The 25,607-nt window shown below is 36.4% G+C and overlaps 1 protein-coding gene across 3 annotated transcripts in view; it reads left to right on the top strand.

The window, feature by feature from the left end:
• Lama2 (laminin subunit alpha 2) overlaps window positions 1–25,607 on the top strand; it is a 640,019-nt gene that overhangs the window by 221,466 nt on the left and 392,946 nt on the right. Inside the window, exon 1 of one of the 3 annotated variants that reach the window (XM_045157984.1) lies at window positions 21,366–21,549. The exons of the other annotated variants lie outside the window; for them this stretch is intronic. The gene's annotated coding sequence lies outside the window, so the exon portion shown is untranslated. Of the gene's footprint in view, window positions 1–21,365; window positions 21,550–25,607 lie in introns of those variants that run through there. 3 annotated transcript variants of the gene reach the window in all.

Genomic DNA, 25,607 nt, shown 5'->3' with positions numbered 1-25,607 from the left:
ATTTGCAGAGGCTGAAAGCCCTGGCACGCCCATTCTCTCCCTCTCCCTCTATCTGTCTTTCTCTCTGTGTCTGTCACTCTCAAGTAAATAAATAAAAAATGAACAAAAAAATATTAAAAAAAAGAAAAATGCAGATTGATGGCTCATCTTGGAAGAACCAGTCATTGCAGATAAGTCCAGAATTTTTAGACAATAAAGGCAAAAAAGGATGATACTAATTTATATAGTTTCCCTGTCAAAGAAAAGAGAGAGAGAAATTTCAAATTGCTAAGACAAATATTTTCCTGGCAATGATTTCTTGGAATGAATTACAATGCAGTCATTTTGTGAGGACTTCAGACTACAAAAAGCAACAAGTTGCCAAGTACAACCAATACAGAGGAAAATGCTATTTACTTCTATCACATTAGAAAGCTAAGGAGGTAAACAGAAGATTCATCCAATTATTATACATATGTCTCTGGGGAATGTGATGATGAATAAATTGTGTCATTTTCTGAAACTCTAAGTTTACCAGCAAAGCAGCACTGGAGATAGGTGTTTAGTGTGTCCATTTTGTTGTAACTCTCAAATGTCAAGTGTGAAGACAGTTCTCAGGGTACAAGCACTTGACAGGGACTTTACATCAGTTTTCTTCATTGAGGAGTATTCCTCTGTGTGATTAACATACGTTTCGTGTGTTAATTCTTACCCAAATGAAGAGCAGCTCACTGCCATGTATAAAACCTTATTTACAGCCTGAAGTTAGGACCAGTACATTTTTCCAATGCATCCCTTGAGCATGACTAGCTAACATGCTTTGGTTGGTTACCTGTCATGCTCCAGCTAATAGTAAGTGTTTAGCAACTTTCAACTAACCAGACATCCACAGTACAGCCACATATTGGATGACATTATTATTACACTTATAAATAAGTAAATTGATGAGAAACATCACCTTGCCCAGGATTATACACATAGTTCCTAGAAGAGCCAGGAGTCCAGCTAAGGCTGATGCTATAAATGGTGCCCTTAAAACCCTGAATGTGTCATCAACGTGCCCAGGAATTCGAAAAGGCCCATAGATACCAGAAGATAGAAAATTTGAAATATTTTACAAATGAAAGTAACAGTAAGGACAGAATATTACAACAACAATAATAAAGGGCATAGCAACTACAAGGAGGGTCTAATGGGAGGGAGTAGATCACAGATGAGCCTAAATAATGGTACCAAACTGCCTGTATTCACTGAAATGAAAACTAATAAATTAACTTAAAAAAAAAGTTAATTGCCTTAACTGGGAAAGAAAATTAATGTGATTCTCTGGCAATCTCACAATAACTGTAGTATGATCAGCAGGCTAAGGTGAAGAACGTGAAAAAGGAAGTATACAATGAAATGTCTGAATTAATGAATTAACCTCTTCAGCATCAGGTTGGAAAAGAATATTCATCTTATGAATGTGAAGTATAAAAAATCAGGGACTTAATTCCCAATTCTATTACTGAACCTCTGCAGTCTCCTATTCTCTAGCTTCTCTGAGACCTTACATATGCCATCTTAGATGATAAATTTTCATCAATAAGTTAGTTTATAATTCCCTCTCCGTCTCCCCTTTAGCTTTCCTGTGGTTGTATATAAGACACTGTGTGTAAATGTCCTGGTAGATCCTGATGCAATATGAAAATGCACAAATGCACAGTATTTAGACATACTTGTCACAGGTGAAAGACACACATTAATATTGAAGTGCTACCCAATTATTTTAGCTCAATTAAAAAGCTGAATAGTTTATGGATCATGTTATAGCATTTAAATTTGGAATTTCATGTGTTATAAGATTATTCTGATCTTGCCTTGAAGGAAACTTTACTAGACTGGAATATATGTATGTGTGTGTGTGTATATATATTTTTATTTACTTACTTATATATATATATGGAGTTAATAGAGTATCTTACTAAAAATCAAAGGTGGGTAAGAAACCTCTGAAACTGAGAAAAGTATGTGATGGTCATGGCCTCCTTCAAGCATGGAAGGAGGGAAACTGCTCTCTAGTGGGGTGAGTGAGCTGCTGGTCATCCAAATGATGCCTGAGAGCTGCTTAAGGTGATAAAAATGCTCCAGCATCAATAAAGTTTCATTGTGACACCTGTAAATTACAAGCACAAAGTAAATGAATATTATATAAAGCTCTAACATATGAAGCAATGAGTTGAACCCAGCAGATAGAGATGGATGGAGCCTTCCCCTCTGTATGTTCTTTCAATTGCTGATTGCAGTGGGAAGTTCAGTAGTTTTTAATTATTTATTTTTTACACATTTCATTTTCTATAAACATGTAAGCATACCATTTATTCCTTATTTTATATTTTTAAATTTATATATTTATTAGAGAGAGAGAGAGAGGAGGGAATAAAGAAGGGAAAGAAGAAAGAAGGGAGAGAGGGAGGGAGGGAAAAATGAGCATACCAGGGACCCCAGCCACTGTAAACAAACTCCAGACACATGTGCCAACTTGTGCATCTGGCTTATGTGGGTACTAGGTATTCATACCTAGGTCCTTAGGCCTCGCAGGCAAGCACCTTAACCATTAAGCCTTCTTTCCAGCCATTATTCTTGATTCTACACAAATGCAATTATCCTCTACGTGTTGGTGTGATTTTTTTGAGTCACTTATGATGTTGCCCATATTTTTATTGTCTTGTTATTGATGGAGTTGTAATTTCTATATTTGTTTATTTACTTACTTATTTATCTGTACTAGGAATCAGACTCAGGGTTCCTCTACATGAGGGTTGTATATATCTCATGCTAGCCTTAAATTCACCATGTAGTTGAGTCTGGTCTTGAACTTCTGATGCTCTTACTTCCACCTACCCTGTGTTAGGATTAAAGATATGAGTCACCATGCCAAGCTTTATGTGTTATTTTAACTGTCATGCTCCTTTTCCTCTTCAATGTTAATATCCCACAATTTATTTCATCATATCCCTATGAAGGGCCTTCAGATTACTCTTGACTTTTTGTGTTTGTAAGAATTCTGGCATCGACATACTGTACAAATATGTTAATGTTTCCAATGAATATTACTGTAAATACACCTGGTAAAACATTATATGTATGAAAGAGAGAGAGAGAGAGAGAGGGAAGGGGAGAAAGATTGGGTGAATCAGGGCCTCTAGCCACAGGAAACTGGCTTTATATGGTTATTGGAGAATCAAATCTGGGTCTTTAGGCTTTGCAGACAAGCATCTTAACTGCTGAGCAATCTCTCCAATCTCCTGTATTTAATTTTTGATACGCACTGGCACAAAATTGAGTCCACAATGCTAAAAATAATGTTATTTAATTAGTGTAAAAATAATAATTTATATAGTTTCTAGTTAAATCTCTGTTATTATAAGTGTTAGAAACTTTGAAATACCTGAAATATATATCAATATCAGAAAGAAGCTCTATCTATAGTCACAAATTTCCAGCAATATATAAGAAATATTTCAGGAACATTTTTGAAGTGACTAAATCAGAATTTAAGATATTTCTACCTGAGAGCTTCAGATATGTATTTTGGTGCAACCTCCAAAAAGTAAAAGATTATTCAGATACTTAAAATGCAATTTATACCAGAATAATATGAGTTAAGCTTGAAAATTGAGTTTAAAATATTTGTTAATTTCTACAGTTACTGAAAATCTGTAATGTAAAATTCATTTATATTGTTTTTAAAGTATACCATCTAAAAAAAGTAAAAGTTGCAATAAGATGAAACAGGTAAGCTTTGTTCCATGAGACATCATTGTTACCCACCAAGTAGACACAGTTGTATGCATACATTTTTGAACTTGTAGAACATTATGAAGATCAAGATAAAAAAATACAGTTATTTTGTAAATACAAGTGTTATAAAGTTTGATTTAAAAGTCAAGGGTTATGAAATATTTTTGTAATTCTTGTGGACTCTGGATATGGTTTCTATGAGCTTAGTCGTCAATCTTTTCTCCTTCTATGACTCCATTTTTGTCTGTGGTGTGGTGTTATTGGAAGAATTATTTTTTTCTCATGTCACTCTAGGACTTTGCACTATGTCTCTTCACATTATGTTGAGGATCCTTCTATGATATTAATTACTTTGAGTCTGGAGAGTCTGATGCTATTGTATTTGAGGCAAAGGAGAGAGGAAAAGGGAGTGAGTGGTGTGAAAGAGAATCCAGATCATCTTATGTGTTTTCCTGAAACTTCATTATTGTCTTTAATTAAGAAATAGTTTATGAATTATGAACATATTTTAGACCACATGAATAAGTATACTTTTGCAGCCAGACTTTTCAAGGAGGCACTTTAAATACTGAAATGATTAACAGTGTCTGGAGCTAAGTTGCATGGAGCCCTGTGTTATAGGCATGGTGGGTGGGAATGCATTTTAGCCTGGGGATCTCTGCTGAGCAAGTCAAGACCTGTCTCCCCATTGTCCTTCACTGATGGTGGGCTTGGGATGTGTTTTCAGAAATAATTATTTACAGAGAACTTACAAAAACAATTGAACCACCCTCATCACTGTGCTTGTTCTGTTTTGAGATGTTTGTCTGCTAGGATTTCTAAAACAGGGAGATTGGAAAATTAAATGAAAAACACATTTTTAAATTTCTTTCAGAACATTTGGGATCTTTTGTAAATATACATTCAGTTTTTATTATAAGCCTTTTAATGCTGTATTTTTTTCATTTCATTTTTGTTTAGCTTGATGATTTTAACTGAGCACAGGTCATTATTGTGTATTAACAATGCTCAGTTGTAGCAAATGTAGTCATAACATCTAAGTGTTTTCTTTGACATGTCTGTTACTTTAAAGAGCTCCCCATATTCTACACATCAGACCAGCCAGAGCTTCATGAGACCTGGCATGAAGCCGCACACATCAGGAGGAGGTATTAAGGAAGGAGGATATTGCATACTTTGGGAAAGCAAAATCCTTATGTTAGGAAGGTTCTAGAATAAGCCTCAGATCATCATAAGTGAGGGGCTTTATTGTGTGTATGTGACTTGTGAATTCATTTAAATTTATTTATTCTTTGAGTTTTCATGAATGTGTATGTTCTATGCTGAGTATATTCCCCAACCCCACCCCACCTTCCCTCCCCCCATCTTTAGTATACTTTGTCCCCTAGTCAGTTTCTCCTTGGTGTCCATGTCATATATCTACGCATGACTTTAAAGGAGATTAACTCTATTAATGAACTAGAAAGCTTGAAAAAGGCCATGACAAAATTAAACTATTAAGCAATGGCAAATTGTATACAACATGTTTTGAAGTTATAATTAAAATTAACCAGAGTCAATTTTCTGAGGCATTGAGTTTTCTAAGGATTTAGAAATTGCCTAAACCCTCCAATCTTTCCTGAGGTAAGGTTAAAGAAAGGTATTTTATTTGCTGCTTCACTGCTTAGACCAGCTTTAAAGAATAAAATTTGTGATTATTACTCATTACTAGAATGTCTGTTGCCAAATTCTAACTAATCTTTAAAATTTTGTGGTGAGATCACTAAATATTGTTTTAGTCATTTCTTAAAATGAATAAGCCAACTTAGATGTTCCTGAAAGTGATTAATTTCTTTTTAAGTATGTAGCTAAATGTCTTATGAAAAATTTAAGCTTAACTTGATATATACCTCTTATTATAAAAACTATTAGCTTATGTTATTAATAAAATATAAAGGAAGGCAACATGGTGCTGAGAAGTGACAGAGGAGTGCTCAGCACTTCAGTATCTCTATCACACCTTCCAAGGCTCATGGTCCATTGCGGAATAGGTGGCGGAAAGAACTTAAGAGCCAAAGGAAGGGTGGGATTCCTTACAATGTGCTCCTCCAGACACAAAATGGTCTGGATATCCATGACCTCACAGTGCCTGACACTGCTTATACAAGACCATCATAATAGGAGGGAAAGATGATAACATCAAAATAAAAGAGAGACTGGTTGAGATGGGGAAGGGATATAATGGAGAGTAGAGTTTCAGAGGGGAAAGTGGGAGGGAGGGAACTGTCATGGGATGTTATTTGTTAATTATAAAAAACAAAAAATTAAAAAATATGAAAGAAAGTTTTTTTTTATAACTATACTTGTAATGCAGTTTTTGATAAAACATACTAACCAATCAAAATTATTCCTGGCATACCAAGTGTTATTTCATGCTATAGAACTAGTTCAGATATTGTTTCCCTTCCCTATGCACCTGGATTTTATTCAGAGGTGCCCACTGTGTAAATGTGTTCACTTCAATTAGAGTCTTCCACATTTTGTGGTCCAAAGTACAAAACAGGAGATGACCCAGGAAGACTTTACACATCCAAGCTTTGAAAGTCTATAGGAAAGCCTGTTGAAACCAAACAGAAAACCAGGAATCCAGATTGTTTATGAGTTTAGCACTCTACTTGGCAATGGTGTTTAAGCAATGTTTATTAATTGTACATTTGTGAAAACTGATTAGTCCCTAGATTTTTTTGGTTAGGAGTTGTGAGCAGTTTCTATGACCGGCTACCATTTAGCTTGCTGTTTGGCCTTGTGCCCATGGCACTGTCGCTCCACCACTTATGGGGAGTGTCAAGGCTGATGCCTGTCAACCAAACATCCTAGACATTGTTTTTAGGCAAATTTTTTTATCCTTGTAGAGCTTGTTTACTCAACCATAATTATAAGGAAACTAGTTAACACTGACAACTAAACAAGAACTTAAATTACAGAGTCAGGGAATGTAAATTGGAGCAGATGATAATAAAAAATAAAGACTAATAAAGTTTCTACCAAAAAAATTACAACCTGAACTAATGAATGATCCAGTTGCTTTACTGATGAGTATACATACACAGAGGAATTGAAATTATGATTTCACAGGGATAATTACATTCCCATATTCTCTGAGCAGTGTTCATAATAGACAATGTGTAGTAGCAAACCAAGTGTCCATTGGCAGATGAATAGATACACTGTAAGATGTAATATCAGGAATGGAATATTTTTGAGCTTTAAAAATGAAAGAAGGCAAGCTGGAGAGATGGCTCAGTGATTAAAGGCATTTGTTTACAAGCCTGTTGCCCAGGTTCAATTCCCCAGTATTCACATAAATCCAGATCTCTTGCTCTCACTTACTCTTTCTCTCCCTGCTAGAAAATAAATAAATAAAACTATTTTTACAAGAAAGAAATCCATGAGCTGGAGAGATGGCTTAGTAGGTAAGGTGCTTGCCTGCATAACCTAGGGACCCATGTTTGATTCTCCAGTACCCACAAAAGCATGTAAGCCAGATGTACAAAGTAACACATACATCTCGAGTTTATTTGCAGTAACTAGAGACCCTGGTGTTCCAATTCTTTCTTTTTTAAAAAAATATTTTATCTGGGCTGGAGGGATGGCTTAGTGGTTAAGGCGCTTGCCTGCAAAGCCAACGGACCCAGGTTCGATTCCCCAGGACCCACGTAAAGCCAGACGCACAAGGGGCTGCATTTGTCCAGAGTTTGTCAGCAGTGGTGGTAGGACCTGGCCCACCTATCCCCCCCCCCTTCTCTGTCTGTCGCTTTCAAATAAATAAATAAATAAAATAAGACAAAAAATTAAAAAAATAAAATATTTTATCTTTATTTATTTATTTGAGAAAGAAGCTAAGTGAGTGAATGGGGACATTAGGGCTTCCAGCCACTGCAAATGAACTCCGGATGCATATGCCACCTTGTGCATCTGGCTTATGTGAGTCCTGGGGCATCAAACCAAGGTCCTTTGGCTTTGCAGACAAGCACCTTAACCATTAAGCCATCTCTCCAGCCCACCAATTCTTTCTTTATCTGTCTCTTTCTTTCTCTGCCTCACTCTTTCTCTCAAATAAATAAATATTCTTAAAAAAAAGAAAAAGAAATTCTGTCAACAGAAACAATATGGTTGGATCTAGAGAACATTAAGTAAGTAAAATCAGCCAGACAAAAATGGACAAATACTATATCATGTTACTTATATGACAAATCTGAAACAATCAACACTTACTGAAACAAAGAGTAGATTGATTACTAAAGGGTCTGAAAAGACAGGTAAAATGGAAGGGATTAATTAAAGTGCACACCATGTAAGTTATGCAAAATGAATATGTCCTAGATACCTACTTAGTGTTTATAGTGATTAGAGTTTGTTGTACTGTGGCATATACTTAAACTTTGTGCCATCATTGTCAGTTAACTTCTCAGTGTTGAAGATGATACCCACAAACCTATGCTTGTCTTCTTCAGTCAAGAATTTCACTTCGGGCTGGAGAGATGGCTTAACGGTTAAGCGCTTGCCTGTGAAGCCTAAGGACCCCGGTTCGAGGCTCGGTTCCCCAGGTCCCATGTTAGCCAGATGCACAAGGGGGTGCACGCGTCTGGAGTTCGTTTGCAGTGGCTGGAAGCCCTGGCGCGCACATTCTCTCTCTTCCCGTCTATCTGTCTTTCTCTCTATGTCTGTCACTCTCAAATAAATAAATAAAAAATGAACCAAAAAAAATTACAAAAGAAAGAATTTCACTTCGTGTTATTGGCACACATTAAGTACCATTTATCCAACACAAAAATACTGAATGTTTTCTGACATCCTAAATATATTTCGTTCTCTCTATTGAAATTTGTCATTTTGTATCTACTGATGTTTTGTTATTGCTGTTGCTGCTCTTTTGAGATACTTGTAACTGGACTCACCAGCACTGTTTGATGACATAGCATGTTATGATAGAAAATATTCTAATGTGTGGAGTTCAGTATGGTGAGATCATATGAAATGTATTAAGCTAAGTGAGAATTTAATTTTGAAATTTTAATTATATCAAATAGCCATGTGTGGTTGACGGAAAGTTTTATAGACAATATGTCTCAAGAACAACTTCTTGGGTCTGGAGAGATGGCTTAGCGTTTCAGGGATTTGCCTGCAAAGCCAAAGGATCTTGGTTTGATTCTCCAGAACCCACATAAGCCAGAGCACAAGGGAGCACATGCATCTGGAGTTCATTTGCAGTGGTTGGAGGCCCTGGAGCATCCATTCTCCCTCTCTCTCCCCACCTTTCCCTCTTTCTCTCTCTCAAATAAGTAAATACAATTTTAAAAAATTTTTTAAAAAGAGGTCAGGTGTGGTGGTACATGCCTTTAATCCCAGCACATGGAAGGCAGAGGTAGGAGGATTACCATGAGTTCAAGGCCACCCTGAGACTACTTAGTTAATTTCAGGTCAGCCTGGGCCAGAGTGAGACCTTACCTCAGAAAACCAAAAAGAAAAATTAAAAAAACCCTAACTTCTCACCCCCCATTGTTCAACATCTTCAACTTCATTCTAACTAGCATGTGTGTGTGTAAGTACAAACTTATATATTCATATATGCATATATGTATGAATTTTTCAGTTATCAAATTATTTGTGTTTCATTTTATTATATAGTAATAATATAACTTCTTAGATAATTGGGACTGCATATATTTATGTATAGAGTATTTCAGTATCTAATATACTATTTCTTAAAATTGAGAACTTATGTTAATATTTTTGTAACTAAAAATAATAATAATGTTCATCATAAAAATGAAAGAATACAAAGTAAGAATTATCTTTGCTAGCACAGTGGATTATGTGTTCTTCTCCCATAAAATATATAGATTGGGTGAGAGGAAAATTTTGGTGGTTGTGGATATATTTTTGGGAACAGAGTCTGGTGATGGTTTCACTGATGTGTAAGTACCTACACTTACTGTGTTGTAATCATTATATTTGAAGTACAGATTTTGTATGATAATTAGAATTCCAGAATGTGTTCTGTTTTGAAGCATTAATTTTTTTTCTTTATCAAAAGCCATCTAATGCATCTGCTGTTTCTTGAAGTGAAGGGTATTTCTTAGCTACTAATTGAAATCTAAAAGCTTAGACCTAAATTCAGATGGAAACTTTGGGAAGTTGGCTGTAAGTTTAGAAACGAGGATAGATCATATTGAGTTCCAGACTATCATTTTCAGTAGCCATGAAAGGCAGATACAGGGTCTCCTGTGAAGTAAAGGTCAGGCTTGCCCACCGCTTGGGAAGATGTGAGTGGAGTCTCCACGCAGATAAAGGAGGAAGGATGCTTGCCACCCAGAAGCAAAAATGTAAGCTCCTAAAGTCAGGATTTCTCTTATACCTATTGCATTTAGAGCAGACATTGTCTGGCCATCTCTGTCTGTCTGTGGAATGTGGAGCTCAGAGAACTGGCACCAAACACAATCATCTGTTTCCTGGGCTGTGAGCAATAAAGTTCCTCTTCCCTGTTTTAGGTTCTGCATATGTTCTGTCAGAATCCATGAAACTGCATCAGGCATACTTGTTATCTTGCAAATTGAATGACATCATAGACATTTCAGTCTTAATTTTTTTCAAAAGTATTTAAAGTAGTAATACTTAGAAAAGTCATAAACCTGTGCATCCAACACCTCATTCCAATCTTAGATAATTTTCAACACACCAAAATGAAACCTTAATCACATAAACAGACATAAAGAGTCATTGTCCACTCCCCCAACCCCTTTGCTGCAGCTGTAATGGATAGGTACAAGAGCACAGGAAGGAAGGGTTTCATAAAGCAGGAGAGTAGTTAGAAGATTGCAGCAATTCAGAGGACACATGACTATAGCTTGGAGTGTGCGGCAGCAGTGAAGGTGTGAGACATGGCTGAGTAAGGTGGAGCCAATAGGATTTCCTGACAGATTGCATCTGCCAAGAGGATATGATGATGGGCTTTCCATGAGGTTTGAAGGAATGTGATGACCAAAGGATAAATACCCAGGTTTGGAGGATTGAGTTGCCACAGGGGGATTAGGGAAGCTTTGCTGGGGTGCAGCATTTTTGACAAGGGAGTATGGGAAGCTCAGCTGTGCATTGGTTAAAGATCAAGACTCTGTTCATCATTGTATTGAGGGTAAAGAAATAATACAGAGTAATTTGGAGATCATATGAGAAATGCTGCTTGGCAATAAGAGTTTGGGACTTGAAAGTCAAGAGACTGCATGATGTCACTAAGGAAGTTCATGAATATATGTTCTAGTACTGAGCCTGAGAGATATCCCCTTTAGAGGTAAGATTTGATACCTCCTGTCAAGCCAAAGTGCAGAGACACCCTTTGGCCAAAATTTCTTACAAGATCATTACAAGTGATCTTCTTGGATGAAAAATGTGAAAATCAGGTAGTAAGACATGCATGCTTGGGAGACTGGAAAGATAGCTTGCTGGTTAAGGAGCTTGCCTGCAAAGCCTAAGGACCCAGGTTCAATTCCCCAGAACCTATGTAAGCCCGATGCACATGGTGGTGCATGCGTCTGGAGTTTGTTTACAGTGACTAGATGCCCTGGTATGCCTGTTCTTTCTCTCTCTCTCTCTCATAAATAAGTAAAGTAAAAAAGAAAAAAGTGTGCTTGAACATGGTATGTGATATATAATAAGAGGGAGCCAATTTGCTAATTTCATTAAATTCCTAATGAAATAAAAGTGCTAGTACTCTGGGCATGGTGGCTAGCACACACCTTTAATCCCAGCATTTGGAAGGCAGGGGTAGGAGGATCACCATTAGTTTGAGGCCACCCTGAAACTACATAGTGAATTCTAGGTCAGCCTGGATTAGAGTGAAACCCTACATTGAAAAACCAAAACCAAACAAACAAACAAACAGAAAAACAAAAAAAACAGTGTTAGTAAATCCACATATTCAGAGGAAGGGGTCACAGTGGATCCATAAAGAAAAATATGAACAGAACTTTTCCAAGTCTGGTGTACGTTAAAAAAATAAACAAATGAGCAAGTTCATGGTTTTTATATCTTTCATGGTTTATATTCTAAATTGTTATACCAGATTTTCTATTTTGTATATTCAATAATATATAATATAAAAATACACTCAAAATTTAGACATTCAAAATAATTGTATAATATGATATATAGCTATTATCTAATAGTTACATTTAATACTAGATATTCAAATTCAGCTTTCAATTTCAATTTTGGTTTTTGCTTGTATTTGAAAATGTTGGAAGATATTTAACTTAAATTTATTTGTAATATTTTAGAGCCTTGACAGTACAATTGTGTATGATGAGAAAATTAAGTATTTATTGCTTTATTTGTATTAGTTTATTTCTATAATGATAAGCCTCAAGAAACATATTTCTATATAAAACTAAGGTGGTGTCTTATAAACAATGCCAAACAGCTGGATGAAACTGAAAATTATTGTTAGTCATCAATGTTTATGATGACTAACAATATTTTTCAGTTGGATATTATGGAAATAAATAATTATTAGCATTTCAATCTGTCAAACAGTTGTTCATTGGATTACAAACACCACATAATCCACAAGCTGGTCATAAGCATATCAGCCAACCACCTAAAGCATTTATTCTACTGTCCTCAAAGTTAAAAATAAACAGTATTTTTCAACATAACCTAACCAATGACATATAAAGATAGGATTTGTTACTTTGTAAACATGAGAGTTTACACTAAAGTAATCATATGCTAAAATTTGATTTTACCTTTTGCTTTTTAATAATATATTTATTTATTTAGGAGAGAGAGAAGGAAAGAGAGAGAGAGAGAGGAGAGAGAGAGAGAGAGAGAGAGAGAGAGAGGGAGAGAGAGAGAGCACCAGAGCCTCCAGCCACTGCAAACAAACTCCAGATGTATGTGCCACCTTGTGCATCTAGTTTACATGGGTCCGGGGGAATCACACCTAGGTCCTTTAGCTTTGCAGGCAAGGACCTTAACTGCTAAGCCATTTCCCATTTGCCCAAGCAAAACGATTTGCTTTTTAATAGAATAATGATTGAAAACAGAAGTGGAGAGAATTTATAACATAATGTTATAACATATAACATAAGGATTAATTCAAGTATAATTTGTAATGCAAGTTTAAACATGAGATTAAGCCTGTTAAAATTTTGCCAAGTATTTTATTTTTATTTTTATTTTATTTATTTATTTGAGAGCGACAGACACAGAGAGAAAGACAGATAGAGGGAGAGAGAGAGAATGGGCGCGCCAGGGCTTCCAGCCTCTGCAAATGAACTCCAGACGCGTTCGCCCCCTTGTGCATCTGGCTAACGTGGGACCTGGGGAACCAAGCCTCGAACCCGGGTCCTTAGGCTTCACAGGCAAGCGCTTAACTGCTAAGCCATCTCTCCAGCCCATTGCCAAGTATTTTTTAAAGTCTAAATATATTATCAAAACAAATTAAAGGGCTGGAGAGATGGCTTAGCGGTTAAGCCCATTGCCAAGTATTTTTTAAAGCCTAAATATATTATCAAAACAAATTACAGGGCTGGAGAGATGGCTTAGCGGTTAAGCGCTTGCCTGTGAAGCCTAAGGACCCGGGTTCGAGGCTTGGTTCCCCAGGTCCCACGTTAGCCAGATGCACAAGGGGGCGAACGCATCTGGAGTTCGTTTGCAGAGGCTGGAAGCCCTGGCGCGCCCATTCTCTCTCTCTCCCTGTATCTGTCTTTCTCTCTGTGTCTGTCGCTCTCAAATAAATAAATTTTAAAAAAATTAAAAAAAAATTACAGTGCTATAGTGACATCCTTCCTATAAATAATGATTTTCACTCTTAAATAGACTACAAGCATTTAATTTTTAATGCTTTCTTCTTCTTCTTCTTCTCCTTCTCCTCCTCCTCCTCCTCCTCCTCCTCCTCCTCCTTCTTCTTCTTCTTATCAACATACTTTATATGGATACATAATGAGTTGGCACCCTCTTTTTCCTCATCCCTGCCTCCATTCCATTGGAGATGCTCCTCTGTGGGGATGTGGGTATTCCCCTTGGGGTTTTGGATTATGCATTGTGGGAGCAGCAGTCAGTTATTTTTTTTGAGGGGATGGAATGCCCCTTGGAATGCTGTTTCAACCTGTGGCTGTTACAATATTTCTGCCACCTCTTCCTCAAAATACTCTGAGCTATGGTGGGTGAATTTTAAGTCTACTTCAGTGATGAGCTCTTAGGAGCCTCTGGATCTCTGCCTAAGTTGTTGTTGAGTATCCTCAGGGTCTCTCTCCTTGAATAGTCTCCCCTTTATAAGAGATAATCCAAAATCCCAGTGGATATCTGAAACCAAGGATAGTGCCAAATTCTACAAATCCTATGCATAGTTCTCTGCATGCATATCTAGGATGAAGTTTAATTTATAAATTAGGCATATTAAGAGATTGACAATAATGAATAACTTAGACCAATGATAATATATTATAATTAAAGTTATATGAATGTGATTTCCTTGTCTTTAAAGAGTCAAGACAAATATTAATATATTCAAAACATAGTTGAGAACCAGTAACTGATACCATACAGGACAAAACTAAAGATAAAGGAAGAGTACAGTCTTGACTTAGTAGTTCTTCCTGAAATCCTCAGTATTTTCCAGTAGCTCTGAAAGGTGATATTGAAGGACTACGGAAGCTAAGTTTTGAATTATGGGTGATAAAGGGTGATTATAGCACTACAGGCCACGCTCCATTTCTAGCTTGAAATTTTGTCTGTATTCTGACCTTTAGTTTTTGTGACTTATTTTCTTTTCTCTGAAAATCCTTTGTTCTTTAACTAGTCTTCCTCCTGCCACTTAAAAAAAAAAAAAGTTCAGGCATAAAATAGCAGTATTAAAATGATTTGGGGCAAGACAACATTTTTACAAAATTGAGTACTATGAAATAATCATTTGAAAAAAACTAGATGTTTAAATTCTTGAATACATATTTTAAAATTATCCATTAAGTTTTTGACCCACATAACTATTTGTGTTTTTACCCAAGGAAGAAACTGGGTTTCAGTGGTCTGTGTGCATCTCCCTACAAGCTATATAAACTGGGGGTAATGCTTGTGTCCTGAATGAATGTTCTCCTCTCTCATTACTACCGTGTCTTTTGACAATATGCCACTGTAGGGAATAGAAATATAGAACTAGGAGGCAAGAACCCAAGTATAAGCAAGATGGTGTTTGCACTTAGAGTTGAGCATAAGCGCTTGCCTGTGAAGCCTAAGGACCCCGGTTCGAGGCTCGGTTCCCCAGGTCCCACGTTAGCCAGATGCACAAGGGGTCGCACCCGTCTGGAGTTCGTTTGCAGAGGCTGGAAGCCCTGGCGCGCCCATTCTCTCTCTCTCCCTCTGTCTGTCTTTCTCTCTGTGTCTGTCGCTCTCAAATAAAAAATTAAAAAAATATATTAAAAAAATGATATACTTTAGAGTCTTCATAAAGGAGCTTTGAAGAAGCAAGTCTACAGATGTAGTGGGTCAGAGGAAAGGTTACTTTAACATAAGTACATTATTAGAGGATATGAAGATTATTAGACACTTCAACAAAAGGGCTTAATTATTACAGAGGTAGTATGAATAGAGAAAGAAAAATAAATGAATTTTCAGAAATAAAGTCAAAAAAGGGACTGGATATTGAAGTAATTTTCAGAAAACCTTCATTAAACAAAAAACTCAGCAATATTTGCTCCAGTTATGAGCCTGAGATTTTTCAGAGACAGCTCTGTGAGGGCACATGCAGATTCACTGTTAATAAATGAGAATCACAGAGAAAGGTCATTGTGTTCTCTGGACATGAGTCCCATGGATTTAAGTGGTCTATGTACATCTCCCTACAAACTATATAAACTGGGGGTAATGCTTGTGTCCTAAATGAATGTCTACTCCCTCATTACTACCATGTCTTTACACAATATGCCACTGTAGGGACATGATTAGGACAGGACACAGCCAGGCGTCATCTACACAGAATTAACAGAGCCCCTAGAGCTGCTTGTACAGGATCCCGGATTCTTCATTGTCTTTCTCAAAATATTGTCATGCTAGCCATGTGATATCATGTACTCTAGCAACAAGCCTGTGCCTTCATTTGCTCCCACACCACCGAGAGATCCAAAGAAGACCGCAGTTCTGGGAGTGCAGAGATACAAGAACCCTAGAGCAAAGCTACAGGAAGCATCTGAGATGGCAGATGACTGAAAATCTCTAGAAATCCAGAGGTTAGAAGCATGGCATCCAGGATAGCAAATATTTATTGGCCTTGTGATGTATTATTTTATTTGTTAAGGAACAAGGTTAAAGGTGTTGGGATGGCAAGAGCAATATCAGATATTCCTGGCATATGATTAGTTTAAGTTTCTTCATAGGTGTCATTGTGATATCCTGCCTCAGTAAGTAGATTCGTGGGAGCTGCTTATTTGGGAAGTAAGATAATGAGAGAAAAATGGAATGGTTTTGTTGCCGTCTTGTTTTGGAGCCCGTTTAGATTGAAAACAAATACACAAATCTCTTAAGCCCAAGAATAGCATATATGACACTTTCCCCAATTTAACTCCCTTTCTTTTTTCTAAGAAGGAGCAGTTGCATTTTTATCATTAATAGAAAAAGGAACAGTGTCTAAACAACCCATTATCAATTCTTCTGGGAAAACATATTACAGATAATTGGAAACAAACCTGATTCTTTGAACTTGGCAGCAGCTGTATAATAGAAAGCAATTCAGCACTGGCCCCCGGATGATTGATTAAATGTTTTATTCCTTTTACCTTTCACTCACACTGTGTTCATCAAGAGGAAAGAGAAAAGAAATGTTGTGTAACAAAGTCCACTTTAGATGAATTGCTTACAGAAATGATCAATGACCTCTGATCAGCTGTTTATTCATTTCTCCAAGTTTAATGTGTCTAAATATTAGCTCTTCTGCATGAATTCGAGAAGAAAACAGTTTCAGAATGCACCACCCCCACCAGCCGACCAACATGAGCTTTTCCTGAGCTGCTTTGAGGGCATGGCCCTGCAGCTTCCTGTGGTCAATTATTAGTTGGAATCCAGCAAAGGAACAAGAACACTGTGTACTTGGGAAATCTGCAGAAAACTTCATCTTCTGCTTGCGTGGGAGGCGATGTCCCTTTGTGTTCTCTGTTTCTTTGAAAGGACTCAAGGTCTGTTGGAGCTGTGCAGATGTTGAAGTGCACAAAGCCAACATCCTACAAGCGTAACAAATAAATGGTTAGAATCTGGCTCCATAGCACATAATAGGCAGAATCTCAATGTCGGATACCATTGACATCCATGATAATTGTTGGCACTTGTTCTATAAAGCACACAAATTGAAGACCAAATTTCTTCAATGAAACTCATCTTCAAAGCTTTCTCCTTTTTCACTACTGAGTCCTCTGTGCACTTCACAGTGATAGGCACAAATACAGCAGCTGCAGTCACATTGTAAATGTGAAGTCAGTTTAGAGAGGGTCCCTTGTGACATGACACTCTTTTCCATTTCATCTTTCTCATCTCCAAACCTACAGTCTCTTTTTCCTGCAACCTTTGCATTGGTACATTGTCATCTCTGATATAATTCCTCAAAAAAGCTATCAAAACATAGGATAAGAACATCCCAAGGGCAATCACATCAGCACAGGTCTAATGTGGTTGAGCTTTAAATCTCTCTTAGTTGCTTGTGTCATAAGTGATATGGACAAGAAGAAAGTCAAGAGTGTGCCCTGTTCTCCATCATGCATGTTTTTCCATTGATATTCAACAGCTTTAGTATTTCAGAATCAGTTCTCCATTGTAGATGGGGACTTGGCTATTGCCACTTATGTCTTCTGAGGCTTGTAGGTTGATAGTAGGTAACTATGTATGGTAAGGAGTGGAACGCAGAGAGATATACAGCCATTTGTACTTGCTATTCTCAGCAATAAGTTCTCCTTTCTGCTATCATGCCACATGGACTTCTATAAATCCAGCCAGCTGCAGAATAAGGTAGGTGTTATTGTTTGCTTTCACAAGGGAGCCCAAGGCACCAATTATTCAGGGTATTGGCTAATGTATACAGGTTACTAAGTAGGAGAGCCCTACTCTAAACACATATGGGAATGGCTTCAATGTACATGAGCTTAAAGTAGCTAGCACTCTCAACTCTCAACACACACACACACACACACACACACACACACACACACACACAGTTATGCAAAGCATCAGGCACACAGAGATAACTCAAGTTAGAAAAATGTGTGACCATCTTTACAATCTGACACACAGACTCAGATTCATATATCTGAAAAAAAACTCACCAGTATTGAAATATGAACTTTTTTGTGAAAAATTGAAATAAAAGGGATAAGACCTGAATGTCTATTACAAGGCTAGCTAGGGACCATGAGTAGAGAAATAAAACACATGATTTTATCTGAAAGCATAGACACTTGATTAAAATGGTTTTAATTTATATTTCTCTGATGGATAGGATGTTGAACCTTTAAAAAACTATCTATTGGTCATTTGTGTTTCTTCTTTTGAGAATGGTCTCTTCATTTCATTATCTTATTTATTGATTGGCAGTTTTTTGTTAAAGTTTAGGTTTTGCAATTCTTTATACAAGATATCAACCTCTTGTCAGAGAAATTGCTGGCAAATATCTTCTCCTATTATGTAAACTATCTGTTCACGCCACTGATAGTTTGCTGTGTAGAAACGTTTTAATTTCATGTAGTCCCATTTGTTTGTTCTTGAGACAATTTTCTGTGTATGAAGACTGGTTAATGAAAATGCGGTATATATGCACATAGTAAAGAAAAATACTATAAAATTCTTAATAAATTTATATCATCAACCTCTATTCTGAATAGGAAAATGCCAATATGTTTATACAGCTTTTCAGTTAAATACTTGTCTGACACATGCACACACACAGTTTTCTCTAAGGAACTTTTTCGTCAGAGAATAAGAATGAAAGAAATGGAATTTCTCTTTCAAGTACACATCTAGGTTTTATTCCAATAAGATGGCACAGAATCTGGCTGTTTGTAGACCTTCTGCTCCAAGATTTTATTTTAATTTTAAACAAGTGTTCCCACATGGGGACTGAAAACAAAATAGGAAAATGTTGCTTAAGTTTTCCTTTGTGCTGTTATCATATGACTTTCCAATGTACTGATTGTTCTGTCCTAAAAATGTAGGTCAGTGTAAGCTCGTTTATTTCTTTCCTATTTAGTAGATTCTGTAATATCTCTCCCAATTAAGGAAGTTCCTATTAGTTTCCCATATATTTATTGTAAGTGTCAATATAATTTCATGTCCCTTTATCTTAAGGTTTTATTTTTTTCCTGCCTTGTAGAATTAATCATAAAATATAACTTAATGATTTGTTTTCACTTAATAAAATGATTAAGTACTAAACCACTCATACCAATTTAATTTATATGGGTTTACATAAGACTTGGAGAATTATTTTTTCCAGATAATAATGTTTCATCCTTCACCTGTAAGAAATGTTCAGTTCTGATTTTTATTTCAGAGTTTTGCTTTCATTACCAGGAGACTCTTAATGAAATGGGGCATTCCTGGAGGTATTATTGGGTCTGGCACAATCCCCTGGCTTAATGATCTGCTTTCTATTCTGTTTCATTCCTGCCTCTTTCAAGGATCCTGTGTGTCCAGTGTTTTGTTCTGAATAGGACTGAGGGCATATTAAGCAATCAACACAGGGAATTCACAGTTGATAGAGCTGGTGAAGAAATGCCACATAAATTCATGAGGGAAAACCAGTTCCTGGGGAAACAAATCGCAAAGACAATTACAGAGGAGCAAGATCAAGACAGTAAAAAAAGAAATGGAGTGCTAGAGAGATGGCTTAGTGGTTAAGGTACTTGCCTGAGAAACTTAAGAACCAGATTTGACTCCCAGAATCCATATAATCCAGATGCACAAGCTGACACATGCACACAAAGTGACGCATGTGCACAAGGTGACATACATGCCTGAAGTTCCATTTCAATGGCTAGAGTCCTTGGCATGCCAAGTTTCTCTCTCACTCTCTCTGTATCTGTATCTCTCTCTCTCATAAAAAAAAGAAATGGAGGGCTGGAGAGATGATTCAATGGTTAAGGCTCTTGCCTGCAAAGCCTAATGACCTGGGTTCTAGTCCCCAATACCTGCATAAAGCCAAATGCCCCAAGTTGTACATGCATTGGGAGTTTGTAGTAGCAAGAAGCCCTGATGTGCATATTCCCTTTCTCTCTTTCTCCCTCTCTCTCTCCCTCCTTTCTCCTTCTCTCTTTGTCTCTCTGCATGCAAATAAATAAAATAACATAAAAAGAAATAGAGATAAAAGATTGTTCTACCATAGTTAGAATTGAAATGGAAGTAAGTCATATGATATGATTGAGGGTTAGATGCATAGAATGGGCTCTTCTTTAGTGTGATTTTTATCAATACAAGCCTTCTTATAATGTCCACATGATCAGCTGTTACTCATTCAGAGAATGTTTATTGAACCTTTACTATGCCAGATAGTGAAATGATGAGTTAATGTCCACAGTGAAATCAGATAAAAGTTAAACACATCCCAGGCATACTTGGACACAAATTTTAATAATTTTTCTTTCAAAAGATACACTCTTCTCATGAGGTAGGTAGAAGCATTAAGTAATTTAAGATTATGTGTGTTAGTACATACTAATTACATGTAATTTTTCTGATATCTATTAAGTGTACCATAAAGTACACTATTATTTCTACATGTAAAATCTTGGGTGTTATAAAGGGTTATCTGAAATAGCTATGAATGCTACCTCTGGTTGGACACACCTAAGGCAAAATTTAGAGCAGTGCAAATGTCTGAGGAGAGAGAGAGAGCAAACTTCCTTCTGTATTTTCCCTCTCTCAGATTCTTTTTTGGCTATGAATATCCAGTAATGACTGTATCCCTATATAGTCTTGGCTTGACAGCACCAAAATTTTGCAATGACATTTGCATTTGATAAAATTTAAATGAGAAGCTCCCAAAAGAAATTGAGAAAGCCTATTTTAACAATTCTTCTTTTATGCATGCAAATATTATAGAACTGAATAAAGAAAAACACAATGATAAATAAAATATTTTCATTCAGAGTGCTTTTAAAATTACTTTTTAACACATTTAGTATATATGCAAAATGCACTGTTATAGATCAGCATTCTCTCAGAGTTAGAAATGGAAGGAAAGGGTGAAGCTTGCATTTAGCAATGAGTTTTTTCCTTCCTTTGAAAACAGACACTTAGTGGTCAGTCTTCTTGTATCATGAACAGTGGGAGCCATGTGAAGAACTTTCCTTTTAATTATGATGGATTTCAGGTCATGTTTCAGAAGAAACTAATCTATGCTCACCCTGGACTAAGGACTTAGAAATAAATGTTCTACAAGATTGCTTCAAGTTTTAGAAAGCACGGAGACCAACAGAAACTTTCTGAAAAGCAGGACCATACCAGCCTTAAGAGTTTGAGAAAATTGGAACTCCCAGAGCAGCTGAAACTTGGATTCTATTTTTGATCTTTTCTAAAAATTTAGACCTTCTGTATTTTCAGCAGTTCCACGGGAGAGAGAAATCCCTGTCATATGAAATCTGCTCTTGGTATACCACTTAAAACAGGAGGTGCATCTAACTCTGTTTCAAAATGAAAGGAAAGGGACACTATTCTGTGACCAGCAGAGAAAATATACAAGCCTTTGGGTCCCAATAGTTTCACCAGAGAAGTGAAAAGGTAAGATGAGATGACAAATATCCTATGAAGAGAGTTGATTTCTCATTATGTTGAAATTTATTAATGACTATAGATTTGACAGTGAAGAATTTGTTTAAATATTTCACGGGAGGTAGAACTTTCATCTAGAAATGACAAATGCAAGAATTATAATTGTAAAGAAAAGGAGAAAAACGATTTCAATTTCTGGGAAATTGGAATTGTCTAACACAGTGTCTAACACAGAATACCTTTTAAGGGAAAGCCAAGGAACTATTAAGTATAAGTTCAAGAATAGTGTTGCAAATGTTGCAGTCATATTCAGTGAATAGTTCATTACATTGAAACGTGCTTATATTTGGAATAGGTAGACTAAGGAAGTTAATGTTATGGAAAGTCTTTGACGTTTTATCACTTAAGACCTCCATTTTCAGAGTAGTTGTTTAGGTAGAGATAAATGTGTGGTCATGCCAGCCTTTTATTTTAATTCATGTACTATTGGTTATATGTAAAGAAAATCTTCCCAGTTCTGGTCAGGAAGAGTATTAGGGTACCTGAAAGGACAGACACATTCATACAAGCATGTCCAATTAGTATATCCTTCAAAAATGCATCCTTGATGATATATTCAACACATTTTTTATAAGTTATATAAGTGGAAGAGTTAGTCAAAGGCTAACATCTCTTGTTTGATGAAATCAAGCTTAATAGTTCTTAAATTCAAATACAATGTCTTAGGCTTCACAAAACATACTTATATGTTATGTTCAGCTTAAAAATAGCCTGTCAAAAATAAAATTTGTGGGCCGGGCGTGGTGGCGCACGCCTTTAATCCCAGCACTCGGGAGGCAGAGGTAGGAGGATCTCCGAGAGTTCGAGGCCACCCTGAGACTACATAGTGAATTCCAGGTCAGTCTGAGCCAGAGTGAGACCCTACCTCGAAAATAAAATAAAATAAAATAAAATAAAATAAAATAAAATAAAATAAAATAAAATAAAATTTGTGTAGACTTTTTTTTTTTTCGAGGTATGGTCTCACTGTAGCCTAGGCTGACCTGGAATTCACTGTGTGAATTCAGGGTAGCCTTGAACTCATGGCAATCCTCCTACCTCTGTCTCCCAAGTGCTGAGATTAAAGGCATGCACCACCATTCCTGGCCTCAAAAATAAAATTTGGTGTACTGGATAATAAATTTATGAATATGTGACTCATATCTACAAGCTTAAAGAAATAAGATCTAAGGGAATTGGATTAATACTGTTAAATCAGTATACATCACAATACTGTGGAAGTAAATGATATGAAAGGTTAATTTTGATTTTGTTAAAGTAGGACACTCAAAGTTTTAATCACATCAGTAACAGAAAAATCTGGTCAACTATTCTACAGGATAACTTAAAATAAAAATCTAGTATAATTTTTAAAAGTTTTTAGGATTTTATATAAACTTCATCTATTCAAAAACTTTATTTGGGGCCAGAGAAATGGGTCAGTGATTTAGTGATGGCCTGAAAAGACTAATGACCTGGCCAGATGGATGCACAAGGTGGTGTATGCATCTGGAGTTGGAGGCCCTGGCATGCTCCTTCTTTCGGTCTCTCTTCTATCTCTCTCTTCTTGCAAATAAATAAATAAAAATATTTTAAAAGCTTCATTTATTTTTTTTAGAGATACTAATTTATAAGACTGAAATTATGTTAGTAACAAGAAGAAGTACGTAAATTCTTGGGATTTGTGTTCTAGATAATATCATGAAACCATGAATAGTTTTGCTTCAGGTCTCTTTAGGTCTAAGATGATGAGAGTGTGAACCAAGACAATTTTATTGGCAGTCATGGGTAGTGATGGGATGCTGAATATATTCAGAAAGTTGAGCTGACAAGATTTTCACATAACCCTGCCACAAGATGAAAGAAAACCAAGGACACAATCATGGTTCTCAATTGTTGTGGGGTAGTACCTGAAAGGATGGAATTATTGTGCAAAAGTGGGAGGCTGGGAAGAGAAAACAAGAGCCACATTTGTGTTGCACAGAGGTCAAATATGTACAGTTAGCCAATAGTCTCTGCACTCTGTCCTTCAGAGAGGTCAGACCTGGAGACTGGAATGGAGGAGACATTAGAGCATAGAGAGCTTGGATGGGATGACTAAATACGTGTAGATACAATAGATGTAAAGGGCAAGGGTGGGGCACTGTGATGCTGCCACAAACTGAATAAGGGAAATAGGAAACACACCAAAATGTGAGTGCAAATGGCACCATAAGAACACAAGGATAAACGCCAGTGCCCATTTCCTGTGATGGATTGCAACAAACACACAGATGAATAAACCCATATGAAACTATATTCAGGCCAGGTATATAAGTTTACACATTAGATATAAATTAATTTTGTGTTCAAACTTGAGTTGCATCCTGAAGATACCACATTTGGCATATGCAAATGTTGCACGAATTAAGAAAATTCAAAACTCTAAACATGTATCTAAAGACTTTCTGATGATGTCTATATAACCTGCAGTAGTGAAGGAGATGGAGAAGTGAGAACCACAGAGATAGGAACAAAATAAAAACAACATGTTCTCACTTAAGGCTCATTGTTCTAGCAGCTACTAGTAGGTGAGATAGAGTAGGTGGGGACATTGCCATTTTAGGTAAGAATGTGAAAGGCACATGACTTTAACAAGACAGATGCAATGAAATGGAGTATGCTCTGGAGTAGGAGAAGCACAAAGAGGCATGGGCCTAATAAAAGGTGTCAATCACACAAGATCTGGAGAACTCTGCTCTGTTCTGGACATACAGAAAAAAAAAAAAAAAAAAAAAAAGGCTGCATTGTCTCCTTTCCTCAGCTTCTTAAATCTCCTCTTCCTTCTGCAACCATTTTTCCCCCCCAAAGTTTTCAAAATTATATTCATAATCCAACTCTTTCAGACATAACTTTTTGGCATGGTCGAACTTAAAAGATTTTAGATGGTTCCCATGCTTTTATCATAAATTCTCTGCCACAAATCTAGATAGTCAATCTCATTCTATAGATATGGGCTTATTGTTTGATTTCCTGGGGTCAGTTCACTTTAAACTTGTACCTATTTCATTGGTGTACTCTTAGAGAGTGGTGATAAAAACAGGGTTTGAAAATGTTTTAATAAAATATAATCCATTTCAAATCCCATCTACTTCCACCACTCATTCTAAAGTTTCTGCTATATATTACTTCTCTATAACATTTTCATTCTCTTGTCCTTCAACTAACTTGTATCATTGGTAAGAATACTGGACCATAGCACTTCCAGCAATTGAAAACAGATTCTTTCATAATATGTGGGAATTCCATAGTAGAAATCTGATTATTTGTTGCATAAAACATTTTAAGTTGCATTTTAAAGTAAAAATGCTATGGAAACATGGAGATCTTATCAAGCTACAAGGATAACATGGGATATAGCATATTTAACATATTGAAAAACAGAAAATTTTGGGAGAACAGAGTGCAATATTGATAAAGTCATTTGGTAATAAGAATAAATATGCTGATGAGTTTTCCCCTTTCTTTGTATAAAAACTCATGTCATAGAAACTAATTTTAAAATCTAAAAAGCCAGTTGATAATCATAGTCAGATTGCTTCCAGTTGGAACAAATTCCTATGGCAGCATGGATGCACACCCACCACGATGTCTGTAATAGAAGTCCTTTCAGAAGACACGAGATTGCCACCGACTCCCAGGGCCTCTCAGCAAGGCAGTGGTGGTCTTGGGGTCTGATCCTTTTCATCTTACTTAGATAGACACCCTCCAGTTGTCACCTCATAGGAAATCAGGATGTACATTAAACTACTCTGTAAACTTGAAATTACATAGTATTGTGCCAGAGGAAATATCCTATCCAATATTGTGATTTATTTTGAAGGAGAGTGGGAGGAAAAGAAAGAGAAAAAAATGTAAGGAAGCTGCATACAACATGGCCAAACAGCTGGCTGGTTTTATATCCCAGAAACAGCTTGGGACTAACTATATTCACAAAATCTTTTGGCAGAATAGTTGGTTGAAAATTCCAAAGCTGTGAGAAGTGTTCT

The sequence above is a fragment of the Jaculus jaculus genome, chromosome 9 (assembly GCF_020740685.1).
Source record: "Jaculus jaculus isolate mJacJac1 chromosome 9, mJacJac1.mat.Y.cur, whole genome shotgun sequence".
Lineage (NCBI taxonomy): Eukaryota > Metazoa > Chordata > Mammalia > Rodentia > Dipodidae > Jaculus > Jaculus jaculus.
The sequence above is the reverse complement of the archived record's forward strand: the minus strand, read 5'-3'. Positions and strand labels throughout refer to the sequence as shown.